Consider the following 16869-nt stretch of genomic DNA (forward strand, 5'->3'; position numbering starts at 1 on the left):
AAAGATTTGGGACTGAATTGACTTCAGTTTATTGGAGCCGGAATCTTCCATGGGTGTCATCACACTCACTCAGTCCCGTTCTCTTTTACATTAAACGGCAGAACCGTAGACCGGTATCAGAATATCAGACTGAGCTGGAAGTGCTGCCTGGGTTTGGCTGTGCAAAAATCCACTCCGTTACAATAATATTGCAGACGCATTTCTTATGCAAAGCATTTTGAATTGTCTTTTTACAACAAATGTGCTTTTTTTTTTTTTAACTTGTCCTGTCCAACAGCTAGGCAAACAGATGAGAGCTGAGGGCCTCTTGTGTTGGACATATTTTATTTTAACAAGAGGGGTTATTCATCTTCAGACAAACCAAAGGTATGTCTGAATAAAGCCCTTTTGTAATTGAGGCCAAACTTTATTAATTTCAATCATGTTTGAAAATCTTTGGTGTTGGACCGGACGGAAAAGGAAAGAGGGGAAGAAGAGAGAGGGACGTTAGAGAGAGGGGGGGGGTAGGAGGGTGATAATAGGAGGGGAAGGGGGGTAAGACCATGAAGCAGCATAGAGCAGACAGGTTTACTGGTTGTTTATCATTACGGTACGGTTCAAATGTAGTACAGAAAGGGCGTGGCCTGTTCACACACACTCAAATATTATCAACACACCTGCTAGCCGCAAAAATGTCCACATGTCAACATGCACACAAAACAGATAGTGTTCACGAACGCATACCTATGCCTTTAAACCAACTAGTGTGAAATCTTTCATTCATTCAATCATGCAAACTATTAGTGCAAAGGTGAGCTAACACCTGTGCTCAAGTGAGTATTTATGTTCTTCTAAAATGGATGGTGGAATGTGAAAAGAAGGAGGAGGAGCGCCCAGCCACCCCCACACCCAGACCCCCGCCGCAGCAGCAGCGGCAGCCGGAATACCCCCAACGCCACACGGGAACAGGCAGGGAACAACCGCCCCCCGGGCGACCAAGCCCGCCACCCAGGCCAGGGCCAGCAGGACCGCCGCGAGGCCCCCAGAGCCAGAGAGCAGGGAGGCGCAGAGGGAAAGAGAGCGCCACCCCAGCCCAGCCAGGAAAGCAGCCCCCCGCCGCGCCGGAAGAGCCCAACGCAGGGCCCCACCGGAGAGGGACGCCCACAGCCCCAGACGAGCACCCCACCACCACCCAGGAGTTCCGGGCATCCCCCCGCCCCGACCCCAGGTACGAGCCAGGACCCCCCAAGGGAGACCCGCTCCGCACTCCAGGCAGCCACCCACCCGGCCCACGGTTGGTCCAGGTAGGAGCAAGGCAGGGGCCCGCCGCCCCCGCCCAGGAGGGGGGAACCCCGGGGAAAAAAGGGCGGCCCACAAGGGGTGTTATAAATATGGCCCGACCAGGCTCGGCCATGTTGGAAGTTTGGCGGGGCCCAGCGCCCAGGGGCAAGGACCAGGACCCACCCCCCAGGGACACGAACACCCCCGGCTCAGGTGTAATATGAACCCCCCCACCGCGCGGAGAGAGCACCGCCGGGCCCAGGGAGCCGGCACCCAAGGGACACGGCCGCCATCGCCAAGGGGCCCGCACCCCCCACCAGGGAAGGGGTAGGGGACAGATGGACCCAGGTCCCACCTTCCTTGTAAAATGTGTGTGCGTGTATGGGTGTTTGAGAGGGTGTTTGTGTGCATGTGTGTGTGTTTATGTTTGAATGTATATATTGAAGGGGGAGGGGTGTGTGTACTAAGGGGGGTGCAGTTAAAATTGGCGAGTAGGGCACTAAGGGGACATCTCCTGATTACTCACAGTGATGTCCCCTCACCCTCCACACCAAGGGGCCCTAAATGTCTAAGGTGCGGTTAAAATTGGCGGGTAGGGTGCCAGGAGGATATCTGCTGCTTGCTTGCAGTGATGTCCAAGCACCCCCCCTACCAAGGACCCTACATGTCTAAGGTGCAAATAAAACCGAAAGAGGGGGGGCCCACTCCATACGGCAACCATAGGAGGGGGGCCACTCCCAAGTAGCCCCCCCCCAAGGCGCATCGTAGGCTAGACCCCCCACCCCCTCACCCTAATATGAGGTTATATAAGGAAGGGGGTAAGTTGGGGACAGCTGGTAGACTGTCCCCCGGTGGTCAAACAGCCGTCCCCCAGCCCACCCCCAGCAAAGGGGCCAGGGCCACCCAGCCCAGGGTCCCCACCCCCGGAGGCGCCGACACCCCAGGCCCGGCACCACCCACCCCACACAGAGAGAGAGGAGCCAGAAAGCGTCGCCCCCCCCGGAGCAAGCCCAGGCCCCCACCCCCAGACGCCGGCCCTAGAAGAGCTCTGGTCAGGCCCTGACGGGACCGAGGAGGCCAACCGGCCGAGGCAACCACTGATTGCCTCAGCGGAGACCCCGACCCGTTAGCCCCCCCGACCCGTACTAATAATGGGCCCCCCCTCCCCCCCAGAACGCCCCCCCACAGGACAGGGCCGACAAGCCCCCCACCCCACCCCACCCCAGACCCCGCAGCCGAAGCGGGTGACACCCAGAGCGACCGGGGGCCCCGAGAGGGTTGTCCCGTCCCGTCCCAGAGCCAGGGAAGGGCCGATCCCAGCCCCAGGTGCAGATGGGCAGCCCATCCGGCGCCGCTGGGCCCCCCCCACCCGAGCAGGGCCCCCCGCCAACCCCCCCCAGCACAGGCAAAGGGACCAGCCCCCCAAGCCAAGCCAGACCACCACCCCACCCCCCCACCACGCACCCCCACACCCAAGCCCAGAGGACCACGCAGCGCCCCAGCCCGCCCCACCCAGGCACCGGACCCGACCCCCCGACCAACGGAGCCCCCCACCGCCCCCGCCAGGCACCGGAGGCCCCGACCCCACCCCAAACCACGGCAGAAGGGCAAGGAGCAGCGACGACCAAGCCCCCCACCCCCTAAGTCATGGAGTCAACCACAGGAGACCAGAGAGACTGAATTCTTTCAAAGTTACTTGAGCTTTGGGCTGACATTTTTTCCAAGCTGATATGATCAAACAGCAGATTTCTGTGTTGACTTATGTTTATATTTTTCTTGTTTTTCCAATTTATTAAAATAGTTTTTATGGCAATACAAAGAGTTATGAAAATGATAGATGCTAATCCTTCTTCTATATCGATGGCACTCATGTCACCAAGCACACAAAGTGACGGTGAGGCAGTGATTGAAACCTTAAGCCAGACTGATAAATCGGCACATACCTGCTGCCAGAGAGCCTGGACAGGAGTGCAGAACCACAGTGCGTGCATGTAGCTGTCGGGTAGATTATTATCACAGTGCTCGCAAATGTCTGAGTTACTGAGACCCATCTTGAACATCCTCTGTCCAGTGTAGTAAATTCTGTGAAGAGTTTTGAGATGGATTAGCTGCAGATTTGGACTTTTTGTCAGTTTAAAGGTGTTTAGACAGAGTTCTGACCAGAAGCTTTCATCTGTGCTGATGCTCAAATCTGCATCCCATTTTTTTGTTGGAAGGGCAATATTGTTATCTAAATTACATAAAAGTTTGTATATTTTGGAGAGAGTTCTATTCATTGAAAAATTAATCAGAGTGGTAACTACATCTGGTAGCTTTAAATCGTCGTCTTTAATTTTATACTTTTTAGTAATACTTGATTTAAGTTGCTGATATTCCAAGAAGTTATTTATTCCATGTTTGTCTTGAAGTTCCTGGGGAGTTATGAATCTTCTATCAATAATTACGTGCTCTAGTTGTTTTATGCCCCCTGCTTGCCAAGCTGGGAAGTGAATCATTTTTTTGTTAATAAGGATGTCCGGGTTGTTCCACATGGGTGTCATTTTGCACGGTTGAATTGATGATTTTGATATTTTGAGAAATTCCCACCAGGCTGTTAAGGTGGCATTTATATTAATGCTTTTGAAACAATCCTGTTTTTTATTTGTTTGGCTAATAAATGGTAGCTGTGACAGGTTGATCTTTCCACATAACGCCTGTTCCAAGTCTAACCATGAGTTGGTTTCTGGATTATTTTTTAACCATTTTAAGATGTATTGCAATCTATTTGCAAGAAAGTAATTGTGGAAGTTTGGTAATTCTAATCCTCCACAGCTTTTAGCAGATTTTAAAGTTTTTAGACTAATTCTTGCAGGTTTGTTGTTCCATAGAAAGCTTGATATGGATGAGTCTAATGTTTTGAACCATTTTAATGGCGGTTGTGTGGGAATCATTGAGAAGAGATAATTAACTTTGGGTACGATTTTCATTTTAACCGTGGCTACCTTGCCCATAAGGGACAGAGGCAGGTTGGTCCAGCGTGTTAGATCGTCCTGTATGCTTTTCAGTAATGGGGTGTGGTTTAGCTGCACCAGTTCTGATAGTTTGGGGGAAAAGTAGATAACCAGATATTTTATATTTCCTGTTTTAACTGGAATTGTGAGTCTTTGTTCCATATTCCTGTTGAGTGGTAATAAAACAGACTTATTCCAATTAATGGAATAGTCTGATATGGAGGAGAATTCATTTATGATCATTGCTGTTTCATTTACAGAATGTAAATTCCTTAAAAACAGTAATATGTCATCCGCATAAAGACTAATTTTATGATGGCTGTGTTTGGTTTTTATTCCTATAATGCTCTCATTCTGTCTTATTGCTGCAGCTAAAGGCTCAATGAATATAGCAAAAAGAGAAGGAGAGAGTGGGCAGCCCTGTCTGGTTCCTCTTCCAAGAAAAAACCTGTTTGAAGTCTGTTTATTAGTTCTAACTGATGCATTGGGGTTGTGATATAATATTTTGATCCAATTGATGAATGCTTCTCCAAAACCAAACTTATGGAGGGCAGCAATAAGGAACTTCCAATTAACTCTGTCAAAGGCTTTTTCAGCATCCAGCGATAGTACCGTCATTTCCTGGTTTTCAATGGTGGCAAAGTCTATTATATTAACTAGTCTACGGACATTATCATCCGAGTGTCTGCCTTTGATGAATCCAGTCTGGTCGAAGTGAATTATGTGAGGAGTGATTTTTTCTATTCTCTGTGCTAGTGCTTTGCAGATAATTTTTACATCTGCATTGATTAGAGAAATAGGGCGATAGCTTGAAGGACTAGTGGGATCTTTGTCTGGTTTTAGAAGAAGAATTATGTTGGCTGAGTTCATGTTAGGTGGCATTGATTGGTTCTCATTAATAGATGTGACAGTTTTATAAAATGTTGGTGCCAGTTGTTCCCAGAATTCCTTATAAAACTCAGCAGGAAAGCCGTCAGGCCCTGGTGCTTTACCATTGGGCATAAGTAACAGAGCTTCATGAAGTTCAGACAGCGAGAGCGGAGAATCTAAGTTTGTGATTTGATCCTCATTTAGCCTGGGTAGGTTTACATTATTAAGAAATGAGTCAATACTTTGCTCTGACGGATTGATCTGCGGTGTGTACAGGTTTTTATAAAAGTTTTCAAATGCGTTATTAATTTTGACCGGGTCATGGGTGACATTTCCTGTTTGGTCCATAATAGAGGTGATTGATGATTTTTCTCTATTAATTTTAAGCTGATTAGCCAGAAATTTGCCAGATTTATTAGAGTTTTCAAATCTTTCAAGTCGTAGCCTTTGTATTTGAAATTGTGTTCGTTTATTAATGATGTCATTTAACAGCAGCTTTAAATTTTTCAGACCTCCCAGAATGCGTTCCTGTGCAGAAGCAGCATAAGCAGTCTCCAGGGTTTTGATTTTATTTTCTAATTCTAATAAATCTGCTTTCTCTTTGCGTTTTTTGTGCGTTGAATAAGAAATGATTTTCCCTCTCATGACTGCCTTTGCTGTTTCCCAAAGAACGCACGGTGGGATGTCTGGAGTATTATACAAATGCATATACATATACAAATGTGCTTTTTAGATAAACTTCCCTTGCCTAACCAATTACACAATATTTTACTTTCAGGTAAATAAACTGTGGGCTCCATGATCAACACCAAAAACCACCACCTGCTGGGCCAGAGCCTCAAAGAAACCCCTCAACATTTCTTCATGGATGTTACCCCAGGTGTGAATGTGTGCTGTTGATGGACTGGCGACCTGTCCAGGGTGTTCCCAAGCTTTACTCAATCAGGAATTCAGAGGGTTTAGAAGAGGATGGACCACAGCAGAACACAGTCACCTGAGCACAGATACCAGCTCACTCATACGTTTGCCCCAAACGTATGAGTGATTGAATGGCACATGCGTTGCTGTAGTTGTATTGGGTACAAGTTGACATGTTTGTGTGTGAAGATCTTTGGAGCCAACAGCTACGTTTGTATCTGATTGTGTGGACAGGCCCCGCCCCTTTTGACTAACATTCACACCTGTCAGTAATGAGGATAAACCTCCTTGTAACCTTACCCCCTCCTACTTCTTTAAGCCTCTTTATTTGTACCCTGATGCCCAATCTTCAACAACCCATTCCCTCCTTTTCTCTTCTTTTTTTCCATCCGGTCCAACAAGAAATGTATGAAAGACACAAAATAAATCAAGTTTAGCCTCAAGTACAAAAGGAGTTTATACAAATATACACCTTATGAGTCTGAATATTCATAACCCCTGTTGTAACGGTAAAATCTGTTCAACACAAGATGTCTTCAGCTCTGATCTTTTGATCAGCTCTTTTTGCTGCTTAGGTAAATTTGATGAGTGAGCTACTTTTTTTAAACAAATTGCTGCTTTGTCAAGCGTTTCTGTCCATACAAACCCTGGTTCAGTTTGGGCGTCCTCCCTGCCTATGGTCATGTTAGGGTTCAGTAACAATTACACGAGATGACGAGACGAGACATACTGAACTCTAATGCTGTAGTTCGGGTTTTCTGAGGATGTGCTCTGCAGATTTGCATGATGGGAAAAAGGATCTAGGAAACCACGTTGAAGCCTCTCATAAACTGACGTGTAAGCTGATTTTACGTATAAACGAGGCTAACAGGTTAGCATAACATAGCGAAACCACCATTTACAGAACAAAACGGCGTGCTCATGAATGAGAGCGCTCGTGTTTAACGGCGCGGCTCCACTGAAGCCTCGTCGCCAGTACAAGTCGGCTAGAATGAAGTCATTCTTCCCACACTGCAGTGTCAACAAAACATTGTTCGGTACAGGACAGCATTGTTTGCATCGCCGCCGCGCTCTTTATTGACGCCGAGAGGCCTGCAGCCTGATGCAACGTTGGCCAAAAAACGCTCAAGATTTATTTTGGGTTTCTGAACTATGCAAATAAATGCTCCCATCTCTATCTGGAGCTTGGAGGACGTGTTTTACGAGGGCTGTAAAACTCCACACAAACACATAAAGCCGGCCCGTAAAAATAATGTGCGCTCTGCATAAATGCTCATTTGGATTAATGAATTAGGGGAGCGAATGGGCGTGTAAAAAGACGCCACATCCTCCCCGGGTGAAGTCAGCAGCGACTTAACGCACAACCTGCACGGTGTCTGAATCAGCTGTGTGTGTGTGTGTGTGTGTGCTCTGCAGGATCATAAAGAGAGGCTGCTTATCTCAGTAACAGTTCCGCAAACTCCAGTCAGGATGTTCATCTTGACCTTTCAGATCGATGCCAAAAGCTTGAAGTGAACCAAACCCAGACGAGGAGCTCAGAGACTCGTGAGGCTTTTCCACCAGCAGAGTCCCTAATTACCTGGTTTCCTTTCACTAATCTTAACCACCACAACAGCCGTACCCGACCATTACATCAGCCGGTGGAGCACAAACCACAGGAACACTAAAACACCCTGAGCTTCAACGAGTTGACCCAAAGTTTTGTGTTTCTATGGAAACTACACACTTTATTCGTGATTATCAGACAGACGTGGACATTTTCTCTATTGCTTAGACTCTCAAAGTTCACAGAAAAGTGAGTCCAGTATTAAAGAAAGAAAATCATCTGATCCCAAAGAAAGATTTATGTAGGGGAGACAGATGAGATTGACTGACAACAGCCTGCAGCCAATCAGGACGCAGAAGACAGTCAATGCACTAAACAGCCATGTGAACTGGGTTACAGAGAGGGGTCACCAGATTTTACAATCTGTTGAAGGAAGAAGATGCTGAGGAAGGACAGATTTGGGATGTGGGAGGGGGCTTCAGCAGCAAACACTCTTGGAGGCGTCAGGACAGTGTTCCTAAAGATTTTGACAAAAAAAAAGCTAGTTTGATTTTTTAAGATGGAAGATCGGGATAAGGTCGAAAGAATGACTCAACTGAATAAAACAAATGTTGGTTTGATGCACGGAAAACGGTGAGATGCTGCACGGGAACTTGTTTTGGGTCAGGTTCTGCTGGTGTGCGGTAAATTCCCTTTATATTCAATAAAATATCGATGTGTTTAAGGGTGGGGTTAGGCCAAATCGCAATGCTTCCCCTACCCCTTCATTTGTAGGGGCATCTGGAGGGGTAGGATTGTCTGAAATTGATTTTTTAAGGGCTAAACCTCCACCACGAGGGTTTTCCACGTCACGCTGTGGCGTGGAGGACAGGCGCTTTTCTTCACGTGGGTGTGCCCTGATACACAGAAGTTTACATTCAAATGTATGTGATATATTTTTGTTTAGTTATTAAACCGACGCTTTTATGTGTTTCCGAGCGCTAGCTGCTCCACGCTAACGTAGCTGACCGGCGACTATTGATGACGTCATCGAGAGTTTTTTTTCTTCAACCTGCTTTAACTTCCATAAGGGATGCGTTTTTGCCCCTTAAAGCTTCTCCTAAACTGGCATCTGAGCATCTATGACAAATCGAAGGACTGAAACATCCTCACCGCCTCTGCTGCTGCCCCTTCTTCTCAGGGATGATGGGAAATTCTCCTCCCTCTTCGGTTTGTCTGCATGTGCGTCTCGTTTTGAGCCTCTTCTTCAAAGGGGCTTTGACGACGATGCAAACTGTCTTACCAGTTACCGGGTCCTGTTCACCAAAATTAACTGTTTGCACAAATCTGTCTTAAGCTATGGCGACGCGTGTTCAAGAACGCGCTTTTGGCATGTGGTGTTCACATTGAACAAGCAGGGAGGGGCTTCTTCTTCTTCTTCTTCTTTTTTACTGCTTAATAGCGAATGTCTGCCACCTACTGGCAGAGTGGTGGAAGTCTGGTAAATCCGGCTTTTTTTTTAATTTCACCGCTCTATTCTGATGTCATATAACTCGAGGCCGGACACAAACCGCAATTATTTATTTTTCCCTACCATGATCTATTTTCAGACGGTTGCCACCTCAGTGAATCAATAAATCCCCACAGAGACCTGAAAGTAGCTTCAGATTTTAAACACGACTTGAGTCTGCGTTCCCAAGCGAGGCCGGGCCAGATCCGCATCCCTGCCCGGTTCCTGTCGGCTGGGAGCGAGAACAACAGGAAGAGGCAGACGGACGGGAAGAGGCAGGTAAGGCCTGAGAAAAGGCGATCAGCCCAAACGAGGGAACCTCTGACCACCATCCGCTCAGCCACATTTGTCCTGTCTGTGTCCTGCTGCGACCCCGGGGGTCACTGGCCACCAGGCGCTCGCCGTCGCACACACGTGCGGGAGGCCGCTGCACCCCTTGTGCACACCTGACTGAGTGAGGTTTACGGCGCTTCGACTGTCACAGTCTGTGTCACAGCCGGCGTTATCTGTCCGCCCGATAAGGTGGGTAAACAACTGTCCCGCTCTTCCTGCGTCTGACGAGCCGACCGATAGAGACCGCCTTTCGCCGAGGCTCCAGCTGCAGGCTGGAGGCAGAACCCGTCGCCTCCCCCCTCGTTTGACACGCTTCCTGCGGCATACGTGAGCCACGCAACCGGAGGATTAGCCTAGTTTGGACAGCTTATGGCCGCAGTCAGACTCTCCTTCTGCAAAGCTGATAATTGGAGATTTATTCCTACAATCTATCAATCCATCTATTAACTTATTAACCCAGATCAAAAGCTTTAGAAGCGAAATCCACTGATCTGTTTTCAAATCTGTACGAATCAATAGACACCACTGTCTGCATCCACTGTAGAATCAGAACGGCTCCATAAATTCATCTAAATTCCCACAATCCACCTCTGCGTGCCTTGACGGTTCAGCAGGACAGCATGTTTGACGTTGGGAACTCCTGCCGGTCCTTTTCAGCCCCTGTTAACGGCATTAAATGGCCGTGTGGCGGCGAATTGTGCGACTCCTGGCTCGCCGTTATTAAACGGGGTGGATGTTCACTTTGTGCCGTCGGCCAGATGAGCCCGCATCTGCTTGGCAGGCGCTCAGAAATGTCTAGCGTTTCACACCGCGCCTCTGGGATCACCGGCTCCGGCGCAGCCAGGAGTTTATGAAAACCAAACAGAAAAGGGGGGGGGGGTGCAGGCAGAGGAGAATGAGCTGAGTGACAGGAGACGACGAGGAGGTTGGACAGCAAAAAATCAGATGATGTGATCTGTCCCACTCCTTCTGTCAGCCTCTGGGGTAAGACCGCATGCGGGGCTTTTTCCTGATGCCCCCGAGGAGCCCGAGCCCCCCCCCCCCCCCCCCCCCAACAGTTTCTGGGACCAACGTGCCCCAATATTTGCTTGACTTTGAGACTCTAAATATTTTTATTTTCAGATGGGGCAACAGGGTTCTGCCTTCCATCAATCCCTGTTCTCCTCAGCAGATCTGCTCCTAGGGGTCCGGTCTGTGGCTTTGGTCTGCGTCACGCCGGCACTGTCAGCCTCCACACTCCCATCACACGCTATATAAACACACGATCACATAGATCCAGACGTTATACACGCACCAGGTGGAGGCGAAAAATGTGCTCTAGGTTCTGGACCGGAAAGTTGGAGACCAAAAAAAGAATAAGGCAAGAGGATCAGATCACAGAAGTTTTTGACTCTCTCGTTTCTGACTTTGGCAGATTTAAAAAGCTTTGGTCTTCAGGAAGGTTTACCTCCAGACGTTAGACACAGCCGCAGGCCGCTGTGTCAGACCCAAAAAGACACCGTTTACAGGACGCACAAACACTGCTGTCAGCGCCAGCGTGGTTCTGAAGACAGATCCGACTAAATACGTCGTCAGAAATAAGTCAAGAATTCCTAAACAAAAACACTATTTAGAAGAGCAAAATGGTTCTTATTTTAATTAAAAATATTCTAGTCACTAAACATGTTTTCCTAAATTAAGATTATTTTACTGTCGAGAAACGTTGTTGATAAAAAAAAAGACTTATTTTCAGCGTAGCCACAATGCTGCTGCTGTTTGTGTACTTGTGGCAGTGCAAAAAGCCCCCCGGTGGTCACCTGGGGAACTGGTCTGGCTCCAGTTTAGGGAAAAAGTTAATTTAAGTTAAACGACGACCAGAACGTTTTTTGACATCGGTTGGTGGGCGGATTTGGAAGTTGCAGTGCAGCAGTCAGGCAGCAGTGCGATAATTGACTCATGCAAAGGTCTCCAAGGTCCCCCAAACCACCTCAAGGTCGATGTCAGACCCTCCAGCCACCCCCCCTGCCCCTGCTGCCGTCCCATTGTTACATATCGTACGGTGACAGTGCGGGAACTCCATGAGGGCTGTTGACGTGGGCTGAGGGCGGCCTGGCGATGACTGGACGTCAACCGAGGCAAGCATGGGTCCTGATTATAAATGATGATGATGCACAAAACTCATTGACAGCACCACAGCCACTCCGACACAGCCGTCTTGGCGAATTCCGGTTGATACTGAGAAGAATATGAAGAAGACAGAACGTTGTGTTTGCTGCAACAAGAAGGACGAAGAAGAGGTTGCTGGGGGAGGCAAAGGTGAGGTTGCAGTGCAGAGGGGTGCAGAATGGCCCGCTTTTGAGATACTGCCCCGGCTACCAGGCGCCCGGTGATCCTTGATATGAACGGTCGCCGACATTTACACATCGTCCAATCAGAGCTGCTGCCGGCCGGGGATCCGGCTGCCACCGCCCTGTAGCTGCCAGATTCCATAAAGGCATCATCCCCGCCTGACTGCCAGCCGCCATCTACGTTCATGACCACGCAGACAGCAGCTCATCTCGAAGATTCTGCCGATGCCTCCCCATCGCGCAGTGGCAGTTGTAGCTGTGACCGTAACCTTAAGAAGGTTTTTGAATCCTTTCTTAGTGTTTTCAGTAAACGTCTGACCTCTCTGGGTCATGACAATTGACTGTATATGAGAACTGGACCGAGCGAGCGTGACGTCATCCATAGAATATGGTTCACTTCCGCCCCACCCAACTGAAGTCAATTCAGTCGCCGGGCTGAAGCCAGACGACGTCAGCACGCAGTGGTTGGTCCGTGTCGGTTTGAGTCAACATTTCTATGGCAACCCGTCCGACCAATCAGAGGTCAGTTCCCTCTAAAGCTGATTTCTCTGTTGTTTTGCTCACTTACAATTATTTTTTTTAGCAGATGCTGCTCATCAAAATCTACCAAACACTTGAAACCCAGCCCCTCCAGAAGGGAATGGCCTCAGACGCAGGATCGTTTGTAGAGCAGTTCATTTGAGCGTGTGCAGACGTGTGTTTGCGCCTCCTAGTCTTACATAAACATGAACTCTTTTACATGTCATGATGCCCCGGGATCAGACCTTATCACTGAGTTACTAAAACAATCATCAGCTGTTTGCTAGCTTGATCAAAGAACTAGATACATTTCCATTTATTTGCTGTTTTTCCATCTGATGCGGGATGAGAGAGCTGTTGGAGGAGAGAGAGCGCAGAAAATCGTCCAACCATCGGCTGATTGGCAGTTCGTTTTGGGTGTCGGTGAACCTCCCTGACCCAAAGCGGATGTGGTAATCCCCGTCCATCTGGTCTCAGGGCAGGTTAAAGCGTCTTCATCTCTGCGCACTTGTTCGACATGAGCACAATATTCCACACAGCTTGGTCTTAAAAGGAATAATACTGTGCAGCTGCAGGTCAAATGAGCCTGTCGCATCCCTGCAGACTGCAGGTCTATGTTGATGCCCCCCCCCCAAAAAAAGTCCCCATTTCTGGAGCCTGCTGGGGATTTTGGAGCCTTCCTCCTGCTGTTGGACCCTCTGCAGCGCCACAGCGTGTGAATCCAGGCCTGCAGGATGGAGGTGGCAGCGTGTTTATTTAACTGTGGGCTGCGTCTGGCCATCATTATCTCACACTGCAGAAGGAGCTCTGTAAACAGATGCTCGCGGCCCGCTCGGCTGCAGGCGTGTGTGTGCGTCTGCGGCGGGAAAACAGACATCTCAGGGTGCTGAGGTCAGGGGCAGAGTGTGTGCTGTTGGCTCCTCACAGCCAGGACCTCTCCTTCAGAGGAAAGACACAGTTTGGGAAAGCTGGGACCCAAAACAAAAGGAGCTGAGGATCTGGAGGGAGGAAAAAACTGAAATGGCGTCTGTCTTAGTTAGAGTGGAAGGCGAGCTCCTCTGACTTTAATGGAAAGCAGAGATGCCCAAAAAGTGCGGCAAAAGGCAAAGTTTACGCGAGCTCAAGGCTGAGAGGGGGAGCGAGGAGCAGGAAGACCAACAAACACGGAGGAACGCGCCGCAGAAAGAGGAGGAGAGCAGTCACAAGAGTGGAAATGTGGTCCTCATTTCATGATTCAGTTCCTGCTCCCTTCCTATCTCCTCCCTCCAACTCCCTTTTTCCTCACCCTGCTCTGCTCTGCAGCTGCAGGCCGGCTGGAAAAGCCTGTAAAACGCAGGGAGAGCAGTTACAGAATAGCAGAAAATGAGCAAGGAAAGAGTGGAAGCCAGAGCGAAAGTCGTAAATTCAGTCTGAGAGCTCCTTCACGGGCCTCAGCGTCCGTCCGTCCGTCACTTCCATCTGCAGCTCATGTTCTCCTCATCCACGCCAACACTTAGGGCTGCTGCAAAGTCTCCCGCTGACAGCAGCGGTCTCTGCGACCCCGCGGGGGCTCATCGTCTGTGTCTTCCCCTCATGCGAGGCCTAATCCCAACATCTTTAACCCCCTCCTTCTGTCCTAGGACCCCTGCCAGGCAGAAATGAAAAAATCCCCCTATGAAGCGGGAGACTTTCGCGCCGCATCCCTCTGCCTCCGCAGTCCTGGAGTCTGCACCTCCGCCGCTTCCCACGCGAAGGCCTTGTCCTCAGCTGACATCCTCATCTGCTTTTGTTCACGGCGCTATCTGTCAAGGTTATTTTCACCCCTTCCCCTCTTTCTGCATCAGGCCGTACCCAGCTCTTCCCCTCCCCTCCTCCTCCAGTTCGCCAAGTTCGGCCAGGCAGTTCATTATTTCAGATTTACGGCCTGTCCGCCTCGAGGAGGGATGGAAATCAGCCTTTGGGTTGCCGTGGCGATCGGCGGCCAAACTTCTCCAACCGCTTGAATATAAAATCAGATCAAATTAAATTCAACACATCAACCGACGAGAGCCAGGGGCGGCGCACACGTGCAACCGCCCTGCTCGAGCGCGTGGGGGGGGGGGGGGGGGGGGGGGTGCACGACCTCCACCGTGGGATGCGGCGTGCGCGTGCCCGCGGCGCCGGACCGAGGAGGCTGCATTTGAAAGGGATCGGGATCGGCGGTAATGCTGGTGCCAGATCACGTCTGTCAACCTCTTCCTATCCCTATTCGCTCATTGGCCCTTTGGGGATTTCAATCATTTGAAAATATTTTAAAGAGGCCCGATTGCCCCCAGCTCAGCGGCTCAGAGAAGCCTTAAAGCCCTGCAGCTAAATCCCAGGGTTATGTAAGGTAAAGCCCTAAATCTCACCACGCCTGATGTTACATATTACTGTAATTGCAAATGAAAAAGGGGGGGGGACCCACGAGGGGAGGAGTGAAGAAATGCAGGAAAAGAAGAAGAAGAGGAGTTTAGGGGCCAGAGGAAGGGGGGAAAGGAAATAAGGGAGGTGTGAGAGGATGAATGGAGCCACGGAAAGCAGTCGGGATCAACGGCAGACGGAGTGGACTCAGAGGAGAAATCCAGCAAACGCTCTGCCGCAGTGTCCATGAGCAAACACCAGCCAGGCTGCACATTTAAACCGATTCTTTTTCCACATGTAAGCATGGCGGAGTGCCGCGCTGCATGTATGGAAACCAAATGCATGTGGAGGAGGAGCGTGATGCAACGCCGCATCTGAAGATGAAAACGGCTTAAAGTGGCGTTTCTGTGAAGTGGAGGCTTTTGCAGCAACATCTGGAGGAATCTAAGGCCTCGTTAAAAACAACATCTTTAAATCTGCTTAGGCTGAGGAAGTATTTAAAGACGCAATCTGATGAAAAGGCTGTTTTCTTTTTTTGGGTGTTTTTAACATTTTTAGCATTTTTTCTGATTATGGAGGAAACATATAAAGAAAATTCCACTTAGATCTGTACGGTGGCCGAGAACCGACATTGCAGTAAAGAAAAAAAAAAAAAAGCAACTGCAATCAAAAAGAAAATGAAATGCAAATAAAAAAGAGGAAATGCAAATAAAAAATAAACGCTGCAAATAATAACCACCATCACAGCAAAAAAGAAAAAAAAGCGATGCAAAACAAAAGAAATGACATGCAAACATAAAGAAAAAGCGATTCATCTGGGAAAACGGCTGACAGATTATCACCTGCGGGAGACCCCATCGAGAATCTCTGTTGGCTTTGGTGTCATCGGCACTGAAGAAAGAAGCTGGGCTTCTTTCTTGGAAAGGAGGTGGTAGTATGATGGTCAGGGACTGTTGCTGCAGTAGGAAACGTAGCAGACCACCAAAGGTTTGGCGGTGATGGGAGACGGTAGATCAGGAGACATTTTGTAGGAAGGACTAAAGCTAAATGACCTCTAATAAATAAAAGTCTAATTTAACTTTAAAAACAGCAGCTTTAGCCTCAAAGCTGCAGTTTTTATGAGTGGAACAGTCGTCTACTCTCTTTTTTAGGTGGTATTTTATCAAAAACGTCCTCTCTGATCAGATTAGTGAAGTAAAGGTAAGACTTTGTTGGATGGCCGTTCACATCGGCGTGGTCTCCTCTGTGAGAACCCTCTGCTATGATCCGCCCCACATGTCCTCAACCGGCTCCAGGCTCAGAGAGGCTGCTGGGAGACGGTCGCGACATCCGTGGAGCAGCTCGCCACCGTTCGGTTACCATCGGGTCAAAAAGGGTCAAAAGCAGCACTCCAGTCCGAATGTACGAATGCTAACAAACAGACTTTTATGAGCCCTCTTCGGCCTGCTTTTCATTTGTCCTACACTTCCCATGATTCTCCTCTTACTCCTCTTTTGTTTCATTTGTTCCGCTGGATCTGCTGCCAACACCTGATTTCACTTAAGTTTGAGTGAAATTAGAGTTGAACAGCAGGGACTAATGGTCATCTCCCTGTCTCTGCCTCTTTTCCTCTCCCCTTTCCTAATGAAACGACCAGTTTGGTTTCACTTCAAGGTTTGCTGCCTGTAAAAAAAAGAATAAAAAAAACTGCATTGGTCGCCAGGATTCATAAAAACTCTGGCAAACTCCAACCCCAGGAAAACACTGGACCTGCAAGAAAACGGTTTTCATTTGGGTTTTTCCCGAACTCCTTTTACCTGAAGGCGAAGGAAGCGTCTACCTGATGCAGGAGCTCACGTCACGCTTTGGCGAACTTTGAGGATGGATCCCGAGCGAGATTGTTGAGCGTTTGCGACCTCCAGTGAACCCGTCTCACGTTTCTGAACCTCCCAAAGGACACATTTAGTCATTAGCGTTAATCACCGTTGACCAAACGCGCCGAACTTTTACAGCCAGGTCACGAGTCGCGAGATAGCATCAACACGGGTCCTGACTGGATCCGGGTCAGTGGGAGCAGAACCGGCGTCCTCCAGGCCCGGTAGGACTCACTGGAGAACCCTCCTCTGCTGGCTTTCCCTTCACAATAAGAGCTCAAATGATTTTCAGAAATGAAAAACCCTGAACTCATTTCCTGGCTGAACTGACAGAAGAAACACCATCTGAAACATTTCCCAACAGCCCTCAAAACGCCGTCACCTTCAACAAGTATGCCTTAGA

At 48.9% G+C, this 16869-nt stretch overlaps 1 protein-coding gene across 47 annotated transcripts in view; it reads right to left on the reverse strand.

The window, feature by feature from the left end:
• nfixb (nuclear factor I/Xb) overlaps window positions 1–16869 on the reverse strand; it is a 179126-nt gene that overhangs the window by 55989 nt on the left and 106268 nt on the right. The window lies entirely within an intron of this gene.

The sequence above is a fragment of the Oryzias latipes genome, chromosome 8 (assembly GCF_053564925.1).
Source record: "Oryzias latipes strain Hd-rR chromosome 8, Olatipes_Hd-rR_3.1".
NCBI lineage: Eukaryota > Metazoa > Chordata > Actinopteri > Beloniformes > Adrianichthyidae > Oryzias > Oryzias latipes.